Source organism: Vicugna pacos, unplaced genomic scaffold (assembly GCF_048564905.1).
Source record: "Vicugna pacos unplaced genomic scaffold, VicPac4 scaffold_19, whole genome shotgun sequence".
NCBI lineage: Eukaryota > Metazoa > Chordata > Mammalia > Artiodactyla > Camelidae > Vicugna > Vicugna pacos.
Genome location: NW_027328740.1, coordinates 69,111,409 through 69,126,540, shown reverse-complemented (window position 1 = coordinate 69,126,540; position 15,132 = coordinate 69,111,409). Strand labels below are relative to the sequence as shown.

Sequence of the window (15,132 nt, the reverse complement as noted above, 5' to 3'; positions counted from 1 at the left end):
CACATTCAGTTCTAAGCTGTTAGCATGTGGAGAGCTGCTCTTTCATTCAGCACAAAAGGCATGGTTACACCCAGGAAGATTTACCCAGATTTCTCAGCTGCTTCCTTCAGCCAGATTCAAAATAAAGGCAGTTTGTGCTGGGAAAGCCTGTTGGAGCGTGTTCAGAGCTGTTTCGGGCTCTGTCCCAGCTGGAGGGTGCAAAGCCCAACCTCCAGAAAGAGGGACCAGGACCCCACCCGCCAGGTGGTGTTGCCTTTGTAGGGGAACAGTGATCTTTGGGTAAGATATATTGCGGCTCTCTCTAAAAACTGCTTTGACTTAAGTTTGCATCCTAGTCACCAGTTCCAGGACAACAGAAAAGGCATACCCTACATCCCTTTGCACTCAACTCTTCCCAAAAGAGCAAATATTTGTCCATGAAAATACCAGCTGCTCTTCTAAGGCCCACTAAATACCCAGCAGTGTGGGCGGTGCACTCTTGATCAGGGACAGGTGGAGAGGGAACAGCGGTCCTCCAGCAGGCTTGGCCTGGTGTGGCAGCTGCGCTGTGGGTGCGTGGTGGGGAGGGAATGCAGGGAATCCTGTTTGAGGGGCCTCTGTGCACGCCTGCATTATAGTCTGAGGTTTCATACAAAGGCTCCAGGCATCCTAACTGGTCAGATACAGCCCCCACCCTTGGGCTGGAACCACCAGGAGATAAGTACCTGTAACAGGGACGGTGCCTGGTGTGGGGAGAGGTCATGGGACCCTCCGGGGGCAGGGGCGGTGGTGCTGGGGAAGGCAGGGGATGCAGTGAAGGGTGGAGGGAGCAGGGTCCTTTGCTTGGGGGTGCGAGTTCTTTGGGAGACCACAGGGAATGGCACACATCATCCCCACCCTATACCCCAAATTCCTAGCCCCGCCAACACAGGGGCTGCTCTGCACCCTCTCAACGTGGCTCTCCTGTAAGACCGCACCCAACCAGGCATCTGGCACCCTGCCCTACCTCCCCTCTTGGGACAGATCCCGTCTTCTTGGAAACTGCCTAGCAGCGCGTATTCAAGGCCGGCAGCCGGCCTGGCGGATCTGCACTTCAGGTGCCCTACCTGGCCAGCCGTGCCTGCCTGGGCTCAGTCCTCTATCTTGCCCACCGGTAGCCTGGGTCCACTTCCGGTGCAAGCGGAGGCCGCGGAGCCCTGGCTGAGCCCCGCACAAGGACAGGTGAGGGTGCCCCCACCCCGCCGCCCCGCCGCCCCGCCGCCCCGCCGCCCCGCCCACTGTTGGCAGCATTGCCCCAGCCTCCGGCCGGTGCCACCTGCAGCTGAGGACCTCCGCGCGGCCCCGCCCGCCCCGGCCCCACCCAGCTGCCCCATAAGCCTCCCCCCACCCCCGTCCTGGCCGCGCCCTTGCTCCCATTGGCTCCGAAAGTTCTGCTCTCGCACGTCTAACCTCGGGAGGACGCAGACGCAAGCGCTAGGGGAGGGCCCCGCGGCGTTGCCATGGATAAAGTCGCCGCGCTCCTCGCGGGCTGGCGTGCGCTTCTGGGGCAGGCAGCGGGCTCCGGAAGTGTGCAGCTGCCCGGGGCCATGGCGGTGTTTGCTGCTGGGGATGGCGTCTTGCTTGGCCGGGCCACTAGTTCTGGCCGCGTCAGTCGGCGGCCGACATCCTTTCTGGGGCGGCGTCTCACAGACGGTAAACGTACGGCAGCGCCGTTGGCGGGGCCAGTGGACATGGACCGGGGTGGGATCCGGGTTGGTGTGGCGGCCGGGGAGGGCTGTGGTGCCGGGGAGCGGGTTGGGGCGGGGGGGACAGGGCTGGGGCACAGCCTCCGGCTTTCCTCCCCCTCGGGCTCTGGGGCTTGGACCGCGACTCCGGGTAGCCCTGCGTGGCCGCGGCCTCCCAGAACCCCTGGGAAGGGCAGGTGGAGGACCCGTCTTTTATGAAGCGGGGCCTTACCCGCGTTTTGAAGAGCCCCAGAATCAGATGTTGGAATAGGGTGGTTTATCAGCCTTGTATATCAGCAGGGAAATTTCAGTTCCATCCAGATGTTGGCTCCTTCGCTAAAACTCAGGAATAAGACAAGGGTCAGTGTCAATTAGCAGTTATCTAGGGCTTGACTCAAAATAGACTGTGCGGGGTGTAGAGATGGTAGATGGGCCCTCCCTTTCAAGGTTGGTAGTCTTCTGGGATTAGAGGCCTCAGTTGAGGATTACATCCTCATCTGCAGTAATGGAGGTTGTGGGAAACATTAACACAGAGAAGGGAGGGGTGTTGCTGCGGTAACTCATTAAAGAAGCCAGGACACTTGCCTGGCTCTTGTGTAGGAGAGTCTCGACTAGGGTAGGGCAGCAGTTATCAAAGTGAGTCCGAGGCCCCTGAGATGCAAGACTATTTTCGTAGGAACGCCGGGAAGTCACCTGCCTTTTGCACACTCTTGCACTCCCGAGTTTCCTGTGGGGTTTTCCAGGGAAAACCTAGTCTGTGATATCACAAAACAGGTAATGTAGAGGCAGATAGAATTAAGCTCTCACCAGTCCAAAAGAGATTCTCAGAAATTAAAATCACTGCTATTCCTCTCATTAATGATTTTTGTTTAGAAAAATATACTTATTTTTTGCTTAAGAGTATTAATGGTATCATGTAGTAGGTTGTTATTATTTTTAAGTGAACTCATAAGCATTTTTTAAAGTTCTTATTTAACTTCTAACACAGGAACTATTGATAGATTTAACCCACATAAACAGCAGCCTTTTGAAGTCCTCAGTATTTAAGAGTGTACAGGGGTCTTTAGGCCAAGAAGTTTGAGATTCCCTGGAGAACGGGTGCTCAGGTACTAGTCAGGTGCTTAGCGTTGATAGACAGATGCCAAGATGTCTTCTGCATGTGCTCCCGGACTCGAAATAATTGGCCACACAGAGATCGGTGGGCAGTGCCTCCACTATACAAACCAGAAGCTGCTGAACGTGTCTTGAGTCTAGGCCATGTGCTGTGCAGAGATTCCCATTGTATCTGTTCTATCTAAGCCGGGATTCCTGTGCAGAGACCTGGCTCTGAAGACCCGCTCTCCTTTGCTCCCTGCCAGGTACCTTCTGTGTTATGTCAACCCTCCGGAGGGCTTCAGCCTCTGTAGGGGCGTCTGTATCCACATCGCCTTCCTCCTGAAGACCCTGCTGAAAATGGAAGAGTCGGTGCTGGTGATACCCCCTTGGGGCCGCCTCTACCATTAGCAGAGCCTGGACATCCACCAGGTCCGGATTCCCTGGTCTGACTTTTTTGATCTCTCAAGTCTCAACAGAAACATCCCTGACAATGAGTACGAACAGTTCATTGCAGGTGAGATGGTGATCGTTTAACTGGGGCCAGACGGTTTTTGTTCTGGTTCCGATGTGAACATCGGGCCGTCTTGCTTCGGGTTTGTCAGTCTGCTTAGGGGCCGTGCTCATGTTTCCTGCACTGCAGGTGAATTTGGTCTTTCCACAGTTTTTCTCAGGAAATATATCTGAAGTGTATGAGCTCTGTGTTCCCTCCCCTCTGAAAACCCTGGCCTTCTGGTGAGATGGAGCGGTGACAAGGAGGCCACTGCCACAGAGGCCTTGTCCCAGCAGGACTCGCTCCCTGGGCAGTAAGGGCCATTCTTACCTGAAGGAAAACACGATGTATGTGTACCATGGGCCACGTGCTGGAGAAGGTATGTAACCTCTCATTCAGTATAATTTGGTCCTGCTCAAGCTTCCCATTTTACTTTTTGTAGGAGGTAAGATTTGAAGATTTTCTTTGAATACAGCTATTTAGAGCTTATCTTTTTTTTTAATTGAAATGTGGTTGATTTACAATGTTTAGTTAGTTTCAGATATACAGCTGTTTTGTTAGTTTCAGGTATACAGCATAGTGATTCAGTTGTACATATACATAGTCTATTCTTTTTCAGGTTCTTTTCCATTATAGGTTGCAAGATACTGAACATTTTCCCCTGTGTTCTACAGTGAATCCTTGCTGTTTGTCTGTTTTACATATAGTAGTTTGTAATTGTTAATCCCAAACTCCTAAGTTTGTTTCCTAAGTCTGTGAGTCTGTTTTTGTTTTGTAAATAAGTTTATTTGTATCTTTTTTAAAAATTCCACATATAAGTGGTATCATATGTTACTTGTCTTTCTCTGTCTGAGTTATTTCACTTTAGTGTGATAATCTCCAAGTCCATCCATGTTGCTGTAAATGGCATTATTTCCTTCTTTGTTACAACTGTGTAATATTCTTTTATATCTAAATACTACATCTTTATCCAGTCATTTGTCAGTGGGCGTTTAGGTTGCTTCTATGTCTTGGTCATTGAAAACAATGCTGCTGTGAACATTGGGGTGCAGGTATATTTTGAAATTAAGGTTCCCTCTGGATATATGCCCAGGAGTGGGATTGCTGGATCAAATGATGTCTTTTTTTAGTCTTTTGTGGTATCTCCATATTGTTTTCCACATTGGCTTCACCAAACTACATTCCCAGCAATAATGTAGGAGGGTTCCCTTTTCTCCAAGCCTCTCCAGCATCTATGGTGAGTGGATGTTTGAATGGTGGCCATTCTGAGTAGTGTGAGATGATAACTTATTGTAGTTTTGATTTGCATTTCTAAGATAATTAGCGATATTGTGCCTTTTTTTCATATGCCTATTGGCCATTTGTATATCTTCATTGGAGAATTGCTTGTTTAGTTGTTCTGCCCATTTTTGGATTGGGTTGTTTATTTTTTTTTCTTATTAAGTTGTATGAACTATTTTTATAGTCTACAAGTTAAGCCATGTTCAGTCTCATCTTTTGCAAATATTTTCTCACATTCCATAGGTTGTCTTTTCATTTTGCTTATGGTTTCTATTGCTTTGAAATAGCTGATAGGTGTAACTAGGTCCCATTTGTTTATTTTGGCTTTTATTTTCTGTTGCTTGGGTGGATTGCCCTAGGAAAACACTGCTGAGTTATATGTCAAATAATGTTTTGCCTATGTTTTCTTCTGAGAGTTTTTTAGCGTCTTGTCTAATGCTTAAGTCTTTAAGCCATTTAGAGTTTGTTTCTTTTTCGTTTTTTTTTTTTTCAACTCTATTATATGCTTTCGATTTGTGGTTACCCTATTTTTCAAGTATATCAACCCATTATCATATCTATTTCCTTTAGACTGATAATCACGTAGGCTCCAACACATCCTAAGAATAATGAGAAAAAGGAAAAAGAAAGAGAAAAAAATCTATCTTTTCTTGCTACCATCTCCCTTTCCCACCTTTTTGTATTTTGATATACTTTTTCTTTTTTACATCTTCATGTTTATTGTCTTGTAACTCGTTATTTCATTTCCAATGATGGTTTTCCCATTTCTATAGCATCCTGCTTCCTTTCTGTTTAGAGTAGAACCTTTTAATGTCTCTGTTTGGTTCCATAATGCTGAATTATCTCCCTAACCCCCTCCACCCTGAGCCTCTGAATACTCAGTACAGGGAAGCCAAACCATCCTAGCCTTCATCAGTCTTGGGATGCAATCTTCAGAGTGGGAAAGAAGAATCATTGAAAAATAATATTCTGTTTGTTGCTTTCTACCCTTGCCCAGAGAGTGAGAATCACCTCTGAAGGCGGAGGAAGAAAGATGGGGGCATGGGGCACAAAGTCTTTTCTCCTTTTGCTACTGAAAAAATGATTTCTTTTGTAATTAGTGATGATGCCCTTTAAATTGGTAAGATCGAGATTCCACAGCTTCAGCGCCTGTGAATAACCAGCTGGGAGAAAGCTCTCCAGGGCCCCTGCAGTGGGAAAGGCAGCCCCTCTGAGCACCTGTTGTTCTGTATTCTTCCGGCCTCCACACAGTTTCGCTAGGCACTGTGCAGGAAGATGCAGTTCCCCAAGGTGGAGGACTGGGAGACCCCTGCTTGGTGGCAAGCCACAGGAGCCCACACTTGAAGGACAAAATGAAGAGTAGTGGGGCGGGCATAGGAACAGAGGATGGTTGAGACCCAGGATAGTTTCCTGGAGGCCAGCAGGTGAGACTGGCGGGGCAGATGGGGCCCTGGTGCATGGGCAGTCCTTGAGGGATCTGAAGCAAAGATATGAACCAAGATACTGGATTCGTGTGGGGGTAAATCGCCCCCTGGAGGCCACGTGGCAGTGCAGCGAGCCCAGGAGGAGAGGGCATTTCCCCAAAGTTGGGTTGACAGATCACAACCAACTCACTGGGAACCGAGAGGTACAGAGATATTGTTAACTTTTTGTCCCTCTTCCTGGAAAAAAAATTGCTTCCTGTTGAATAGCCTGTGTAGTTAGTGAGAATTAAAGACATGAAGTAACATTTCCTCAAAAGTCATCCATTGTGCAGTTGTTAATAATGGTCAAATGCAAACTTGAATAGATTAAATCAAACAGTCATCATCGTATTTTAAAATCTTTTAAAATAAAAAATCTTGCTGTCTTTGTTCTTCATTTCAGGGTTCACTTGGTGATAATAGTAACAAAAGCAACAGCAAACCTTTAAAGAATTCTGTCCTGCTGTTCAAGGAACTCTGTGTTCATGACAAACAAATGAGGTGGCACTTTACAGGAAGGACAGTCATTAATCACACAGCTAGTAAATGGCAGGGGTGGGACTTGAACCCAAGCTGTCTGACCCCAGAGCCCCCTCTCAGGCCCTTCAGTGCAGCTCATCACTTGGTATGCCCAACAGAGGCCAGCATTAAAGAGCAGCATGACCTTGGCTGCTTGGCCTCTGTTTCTTCATCTGTAGAATGGGGGTGTGGGCAGTGAACTCTGTGAGCTCAGTGGTCACTTCCTCCAGCTCTGCTATTCTACTGCTTTGAGTTAATTTAAGAAGTATCTGAGCCCCTGAATGGCCCACCCATAGGCTGGCGCTTTGCTAGGCCGTGGGTTACGGAGAAAAATAAGATCAGCCTGCTTCTCCAAGGAGCCTGTGTCCCTCCACGGCAAACGGCTTTGAGGCCCAGGCTCCCTCGCTGGCAGTCGGGGACTGGGCAGGAATGTCTGATAGAAGATGGAGGCAGAGCCCTTCCGGGAACAGTGGTGGCCACAGAGCTATCAGGAGCGGGAGCATCTGTCCAGGCTGCTGAGAGGGGGGCCCTCATGAGGCCAGTAGCCCCCCCAAACTAAGCCCTCAGGACAAAGATCCAGCCATTCCTGCAGTGTCACAACAGAGCCAGTCCATCCTCATCACTGTGCCCCTGTGCTCCTTTGTCCTGGGGCCTCTCTTCCCCCTACACCCAGAAGACTCATCTCTCTCTCTTCTCTGAGTGTCCCCTCACTTCACCCATGGTCCCTGCTTCCTAGGCCACCATCTCTGGAGTTGACGATTTGCCCCCTCACACTCTCCGTTTGATCAGGAGCCTGGGTTGACCTCCTTGTGCTCACTTTCCCCCATGAGGTGATTTCTCCTCCTCTCTTGGGAACACCTGGAAAACCCAGTCCATTCCTAGCAGTGCCTGCCACCCTGGCCTCCCTGCTCATCTGCTTCAGTCAGGAGCAGCTGGACCACCAACTCTGTATTGCCTCACCGCCTACCATCAAGACGTCAATGTTGATTCTCCCTCCACCACCCAGTATGGTCATTGTAGGGTCTTCTTCTCCGTCAGCCTGAGCCAGACACCTCCCATTCACCCTACCCCCGGGCTCATACCCGGGCGTGTCTCCACCCCAGGTCCAGCCTCTCTCCTTTATGTGCCCAACTCTAGCCATCCAGCTGCTTCTCCACCAGCCTCATTGGCCCTCCTTCACCCTCACTGGGGCATCATGCACTGACTCCTCTGCTTTCCTACCTGTCCACGTTCCTCTTACTTCCACTTCCCCACCTTCCAGCTCTGCATCCACAGTCAGCACTCTCTTTATGACAAACAAAACTCCCTTGACCCTTGATCTTTTCATTTCCTCACCAGGATGACTTCCATCTCGGTTCACCCAGCTCTATTTGTTCTGAGCCTGCAGGCAGCAGGCTCTCCCAGCACAGATTTCTAAGACTACAAATCAATGCCCAGCATGTTGCCACTGCCAGGCAATCCTCCAGGATTTCTCTAGTGAGCACATTTCCCCACTTGCCACACAGTGGTGTCAACATTCTATGCTCTCTGCACACCTCTAAGCTTCCCTCTGTCTCTTCCCTGACTCCCAGCAGATGGCCTTGCCTCCTGCTTCAGAGAGAATGACATGTTACTTGAAGGGAACTCGCTCACCTGCAGCAAATCTGCTCACCTCACCTTTTATCTGTCCCTCTCCCACCTGGACTCTAGCTGTAGTTGTTCTTAATTTAGTGAGTTTAGTTGACATATATATACACAGTTAAAAGCTTAGCACACTATAGGCTACCTTCTTGGGCTTACTTTTTCAATTTAACATAGAGTGTATGATGCATCCACTTCGTTGCATGTACCTGCAGTTCATTTGTTTTAACTGATCTTAAATGTTGTGTGTGTGACAGTAACACAAGGCAAGTGTAAGCCAGGATTCAGGATGCTGGTTACTTCCTGTGAGAAGAGGCCTAGGGCAGGATAGGACACAGTATGTCACTGTCAATAGTCCTGTTCTGGTGCTGGGTGACAGGTTCACAACTGTTTCTTATAATATTAATTTTAATACATAAATACTTCTGACAGGCACCTAAGGTGAGAATGTGTCATGAGCCAAGATATACAATGGATAATATTACATCATTATTGTTATGTAATCTTGTTATAAAATATAATATTCATAATCCTACATTGTTATGTGTTATATATTATATAGATGCATGAATTATATATTATGTATATAAATAACTACATATGTATTATATACTATCTGATAATAAATAAACAGAACATAACATGCTAGTATATCTACTATTATGTATTATTTAATAAATAATATACTATATCCTGTTATATGACATGGCACCTAATCTTTAATCAAATAAAAATATGTCACTATATGTAATGGTAATTAATAAAATTAAATGAAAATGCCCGCAGTTTTTAACGCCAACACCGCTCCAGCTGTCACTGTCTATCTTCTTCCCTTTCATGGTCGAGGTCCTCACGGTGCTATCTGTTCCCCTTTTCATCTCGTTATCCTGAACCTTCCTCCCCCTTCCATCCCATGCTGCCTTCTTCCCCGTGGTCCCTCTAGTCACCAGCGGCCTCTGGGGCACTGATTTCAGGGCAGTGTCTCAGGCCCAAGCTCACCCGCCTGTCCTCCACCTCTGCCACTGCTGGTGGGGACAGGGCGGGGGGCAGAGTGCACCTGTTGTCCTGGAAGAGAATACAGCACAGACTCCGTGACCAGCAGGAGGTGTGGCCGGAACCTGCAGGACTGGGGGGAGAGCCAGACTGTCTGCATCCAGACCGGGGGCACTTGGAGTGTGAAGAAGCCCAGTCCTCACTGCCCCTGAAGTGAGGAAAACACCCTCAGGTGAGTTAAAGTGCTTATGACCTAGGTCTGTTGGCTGCAAAGGACAAAGGGGTCCCTAAGGGGAGGTTAGTTGATGTTCCAGGCCCCACAAAGGCCCTAAGGGCTGGCGGGGAAGCAGGCTGGACGCTCCACTGGACCCAGTGTCCCCTCGGGGGTGGGGCCTTCCGGAACAAGCAGAAAGCCCTCAGTCTCTTGGGGAACGCGGCAGTGTGGGAGCATCCCTGCAGTGAGTCAAGTGACGTCAGGGCCTGTGGGATCCGTTTTTATGGCCACATTGAGCCACAGCAGAAGCCACAGCAGGAGTGGATTCCTGTCTCTCCAGCTGACATCCTCGTGTCTGAGTGCCAGGCTTCAGACCCGATCCCCTGGGGTGCTAGGACAGTTATACACAGAGGCGGCTCGGGGAGGCCTCAAGAGGGCTGTACTGGCCTTGCTGTCGACATGATTACACAAAGATCAAACAATCCATCGATGGGAAGAAAATAAGAACCATGGTCACATCTGGACCGCAAGCTTAGATGTGGTATATGGGTGATATTTATCGACAATCTGGCGAGGATCTGGTCAAAGCTAGAGGCCAAGGCAGCAAACCGGTAGTGACACTAAGGAACATCGTGGTGCAGAGGCTGGATTGGGGGTCTGAAGGCTCCTCCCAGGAGGAGCCTCAGTGTTTGGGAGGTGGCTAATGTGCCTGCTTCATGTCACTAGCAAGTGATGCCACCTGCGGAAAATCAGCTATAATCCTGAGCCGGGTCAGCCCTGGGTGATGTGATAAAGGCTCCTACAAGAGGAGGCGCCAGATGGATAGTGAACCAACCAACAGGCTGATGAGTTTCTGGCCTGTGTTTATCGTGCTTTCGCAGCCAAGAATGAGGAGAGAGTTGAATGGTTCACCATGAAGATTTTAACAACTTAAGAGAGTTCCGTGTCTCACTGCATTTCAGTGTCACCCGGAGGAATTCAAGAGGTGTTTAGACCCAGAAGGGACTAACAGCCTCTTGGTTCCTCATCAACCTGACAAACCCACCAGCCCTCTATGGCCAGACCTTGGCAAGTGCCTTCCCTTGTTCTAACAAATCCCTTTCCACTCACGCCTGTGGTATGCTTTTATTTTTGTTTAATTAATGGGAATGAAGATACCTTACAGCCTCTTCAGACCTTTCCTTAGGCCTGCTGCTCTTAGACCCCGGCAAGGGGGCCCGCTGCCCTGGGTCCTGCACTGCAGAGGGTCCCTCTGGCCATGACACTTCCTCTGGCCACGCCCTCCATGGGGTGGAGTCAGCAGGGCCAAGGGGGCAGGGTCATTGGCTCCATCCCATGCTCTAGAAGCCCAGGACCCCAGATGCCCTGTCTCAGCAGCCCCTGACCCATTCCTAGTGCCTGCACCGGCTCTCCCGGAAGCTCAGATTCCCAGGACTCACAGAGAGGCCAAAGGGCAGCTGTATGTATGGAGGGTATGAGCAGATCCCGAATGTGAGTTTTGAGTGTCCCCCTGTGAACATCCAAGGCCACTTGTGGCAAGGGATGGACCCAGCATTGGGAAGAAAAGGATCAGGCTAGTGGTCAGAGACTGGGAATCAGCTCTCCCCACACGCTCACTTTCTTTGCCGGACTCCCCTGTGTCTTGGAATTCTAAATTTGAACCTGGTCTTCCCCCTTATAATGAACGTATATTTGTAAAGGCAGGACTTTAGAACCTACTGCACTTAACATGTTTACATGTACAGGATGTGAGCTCCCAGGTATGCTCTGGCCTGCACTTCCAAAGGTCCAGAGCAGTTATGTTGGCTCTACTGAGACTGTAATTGGTAAAGACCATCTCCAGAGAGGAGAGCTCCTGCTTCACGCTCCAAAGTCAGGACCTTCTGAGTGGATAAAACAATGGACACTGTGACCCTCAATTGTAAATTGATTTAGAATAACGCCAAAGTGTGTAAGACGTGTGTGTGTGCACGCGCGCACCTGGGGACGTGTGTTGTACATGACTGTGTGTTTGTGTGTGCTCACGTGCACCTGGGGATGTATGTGGTTCTGTATGTTATGTGTGTGTGTGCACCTGAGGATGTGTGTGGTTGTGCGTATGTTATGGGTGTGTGGGTGGTACATGACTCCATGTGTGTGTGCCCGTGGGGATGTATGTGGACTAGAGCCAGTGTGTCTGCACGTGTGTTTGTGTGTACGTGCATGCATTACTTTTAATAGTAGAAGCTGTCCTTTAGAAATACGATGTAGTAAAAATTGTATGATGTCCTTTGCTGTATAAATCAAAATTAAAATTATCTTCAATCACCAGAAATTTAGTCCCCCTCAGATTCTGTTTTTTTTCCATATTGATTATGTCCTCATTTTACTGATGAGGAAACTGTAGCTTAGAGATGTTGACTGACTCAACCAAGGGCATGGAGCTCGCGCGCCCAGGGCCAGGACCCAGTCCAAGCCGCACTGCTCCAGAGGCCTGGAGCCCTGCTCATGATCATGCGTGGCCTCTTGGCGGGGGAACAGATTCTGATGGGCTGTGGCCAGTGTGCAGGCTGCCCGTGCCGGGGACTAGTGGAAGCCGGGTGGAGAGTACCAGACAGCAGACAAGAGTGAAGGGCTGCTCAGAATTCAGATAGTTTCCTAGGTCTTGGATGAGGAAGGAGGCTCACTGCTCATCCTTGATCCCTTTGCTGGTGGCCAAAAGGGACCAAGGCCCACGAGAGCACTTCTGGGAGCTGCCTGCCAACACCTGGAAAAGGACTGCTCAGGACTGGCTCTGCAGTAGGAGCAGAGGAAGGAAATGTCGCCTCCTGGTGGACATCCTTTGTGATGGCAGTAGGAGGCCTAGGAGCCTTGGTATTGAGGTGGCAAGGCAAGGTCCTAGTGGATGATCGTTTCCACGTGTCTTAAAAATCATTGCTTCATATATTTTATCCATTTTGTGGTTTATTTTAGGGTGGTAAATATGGTCAGTGTTACTCCATATTACCTAGATTAATTAATTTTTTTATTGTTAATTTTCTCTTCAGTGATTTGGAAGCTATATTGCCTCTTAAAGAAAATTCTCTCTAAATCTTTATAAATCATCTCTAAGTTCATAAATTTTTATGCAATTGGACCAGTATTCCTATAAGAGTCTCAAAAATGAAATAATCTATTAGATCCTGTTCCTCAATAATGATAAATTTAGCATATTTTACCTCTCTGTTGTTCTAAATTGTGTGTGTGTGTGTTTGTGTGCTCCAGTTACTACTTTTTAGACAGTTGCTTTAAGTTTGTTACATTAACAAAGAAAATATAGGTATATACATCTTGGATTTCATTGCTCACTACCACTATTTAATCCCATGTCTTTCCCACTTTTGAGTTATTTACTTATTGGGATTTCCCAATCAACTGGACACATGATTGACTAATTGTTTTTGAGTGGTGGACTTGGAACACTTACATATCTATATGCAGATTTATGTTCTCCTCGTCAACAATTCTCAGAGTGTTGTTGATGGCCCAAGCCTTGTTTTAAATTAAGGCATTGTTTTTCATCACCAAAAAAAAAAAATTATTAATTTAAGGTGTTGTCTTTTTATGGCTGGCTAGTCTTTTATGGTGAATGGATATTAATAGAGATTTCCTTAACCTTCCTCCTTCTTTTTGCCATAACTCGAATTCATTGAGAAACATGTTTTTACCATTTCTCAGATGGGCTTCAACTTTGACTTCTGCTTTAAACCATCACCCCACTCTTTTTCTCCATGCTTATTCCTGAAAAAGTGAGCTCTCTATTGGTTTATAGGTGGTTCCCGTCAAAGATTTGTGACTCCCTGTCCAAAGTTCCAAAGGAAGAGAAAAGGAAAGATTCCTGTTTCTGGTGGTTACATTTTGTCAGGTTAGAGATCTAGTTATCCATGTGGCTGCAGTGGAATCTGCAATATCTTGGCTCAGAGTTTCGTTTTTCTGGCTTACTAGGGGAACCGCTTTAGCTGGGGTCACGTCGCTGTGGCCGTTGTCAGGATCCTGGGACTGAGGCAGCCCCTTTGCCTCCTTGTTATTTTGATCTTGCAAACTGGGTCCCAGTTATGTGAACCCTGCACCTGGTGGCCAGGATCGCCCCACACGTGACGTGTACCCAGTTCCTTGGCGTCCCTCACTGCTGTCAGCTAGTTCCAGTAAGAGTACGGGATGGCTTCCACTACTGTCCTTCCTCCATCCTCTCCAGGCAGGCCCTCCTTTCCCACTAGTTGGCCCTAAACCTTCTCTCCTGCTCTACATACGCTGACGGAATTCCTCAGGGTTTCCAGCAGGTAGATGGGTCTCTTCTATGTTTGGACCCCTTCAGTGCTTGCAGTGAAAATATAGGATGTGGGAAGGAGGAGCTTGGGGATTCTCCATATCTAGGGCCTCCCTATCCAGCAGATTCAACTAACGGTGGATTGAAAATATTGTTGAAAAAACAGAAAGTTTCAAAAAGCAACACTTGAATTTGCCATACACTGGCAACTACTTACATAACATTCATGTTGTATTAGATACCATGAGTAATCTAGAGATAACTTAAAGTACACAGGAGGACACAGTGAAAGAGAAAGTGACAACAAATATATGTGTATACTCATGTATAACTGAAAACTTGTGCTGTATGCTGGAATTTGATACAACTTTGCAAAATGACTATAACTCAATAAAAAAAGTTTGTATATATATATAAAAGTAGATGGGGGGATGTACATGAGTCCCATGCAAGTCCTATGTCATTTTATACAAGAGGCGTCAGCATCCATGGATGTTGACTTCAGGGTGAGTCCTGGAACCAGTGCCCCATGGTTACCAAGGGATTACTGGAAGTCCAGGCTCCTTATCCCAGCCTGCCATGTCCCCACATGGTCTGACTCCTACCTGTACCACACTTCCCTTGTCACTCTCCTCCAGCCCTGGCAGACTGCCCTCTGACTCTTGAACAGTCCACACTCACTGCACTTCATGTCTGGCCCTTAGAAATACCCATTACTTTCTGAGCATGGCTCTGCTTTCACAAGATGGGCTGCATTGTCACTAGAGAAGTCAGTGTGGAGGTTCCTTTAAAAACTGAAAATGGACTTAACTCATGATCCAGCCTTCCCATTCCCGGGCATATGTCAGAAGAAAACTCTAATTCAAAAAGTCACATGCACCTCAATGCTCACAGCAGCAGTATTTATAATAGCCAGGACATGGCAACAACCCAAATGTCCATTGACAGGTGACTGGATAAAGAAGTAGTAGTATATTTATACAATGGAATACTACTCAGCCATGAAAAAACAAATAATGTCATTTGCAGCAACATGGATGGACGTAGAGATAGTCATTCTAAGTGAAGTAAACCAGAAAAAGAGAAAAATGCCATATGATATCACTTATATGTGGAATCAAAAAAAGAAACATATGAACTTAAATACAGAAGATAAACAGACCCACAGACATAGAGAAACAAACTTACGGTTCACAGGGAGAGAAGGAGATGGGAAGGGATAAATATGGGGATTCGAAAAGTGCCCCTCTTGGGGAGTGATGGAAATGTTAGCTATCTTGATCGTGGTTATGGTTTTCTGGGTGTAGACATTTATCAAATTCACCAAGTAGTACATGTGAAATATGTGTATTTTATTGTACAGGTATCATACCACAATAAACGTGCCCTTAAAAAAAAAACAGGAAAACACTGGCAGCATTTTGTCCTACGTTTTTATGTGTCTTAAGTGAGTGGGTCTTCAAGATTCT

At 47.5% G+C, this 15,132-nt stretch overlaps 1 protein-coding gene and 1 long non-coding RNA gene across 2 annotated transcripts in view; one reads left to right on the top strand and one right to left on the bottom strand.

The window, feature by feature from the left end:
• The window catches only part of LOC140693127 (trafficking protein particle complex subunit 9-like), a 1,110,112-nt gene that overhangs the window by 256,936 nt on the left and 838,044 nt on the right, over nucleotides 1-15,132 (bottom strand). The gene's annotated exons all lie outside the window — the stretch shown is intronic.
• Nucleotides 3,106-6,704, top strand: LOC140693191 (uncharacterized). The gene is made up of 3 exons (XR_012068906.1): nucleotides 3,106-3,312; nucleotides 3,460-3,667; nucleotides 6,436-6,704. It is a non-coding gene; the product is annotated as an uncharacterized lncRNA (long non-coding RNA).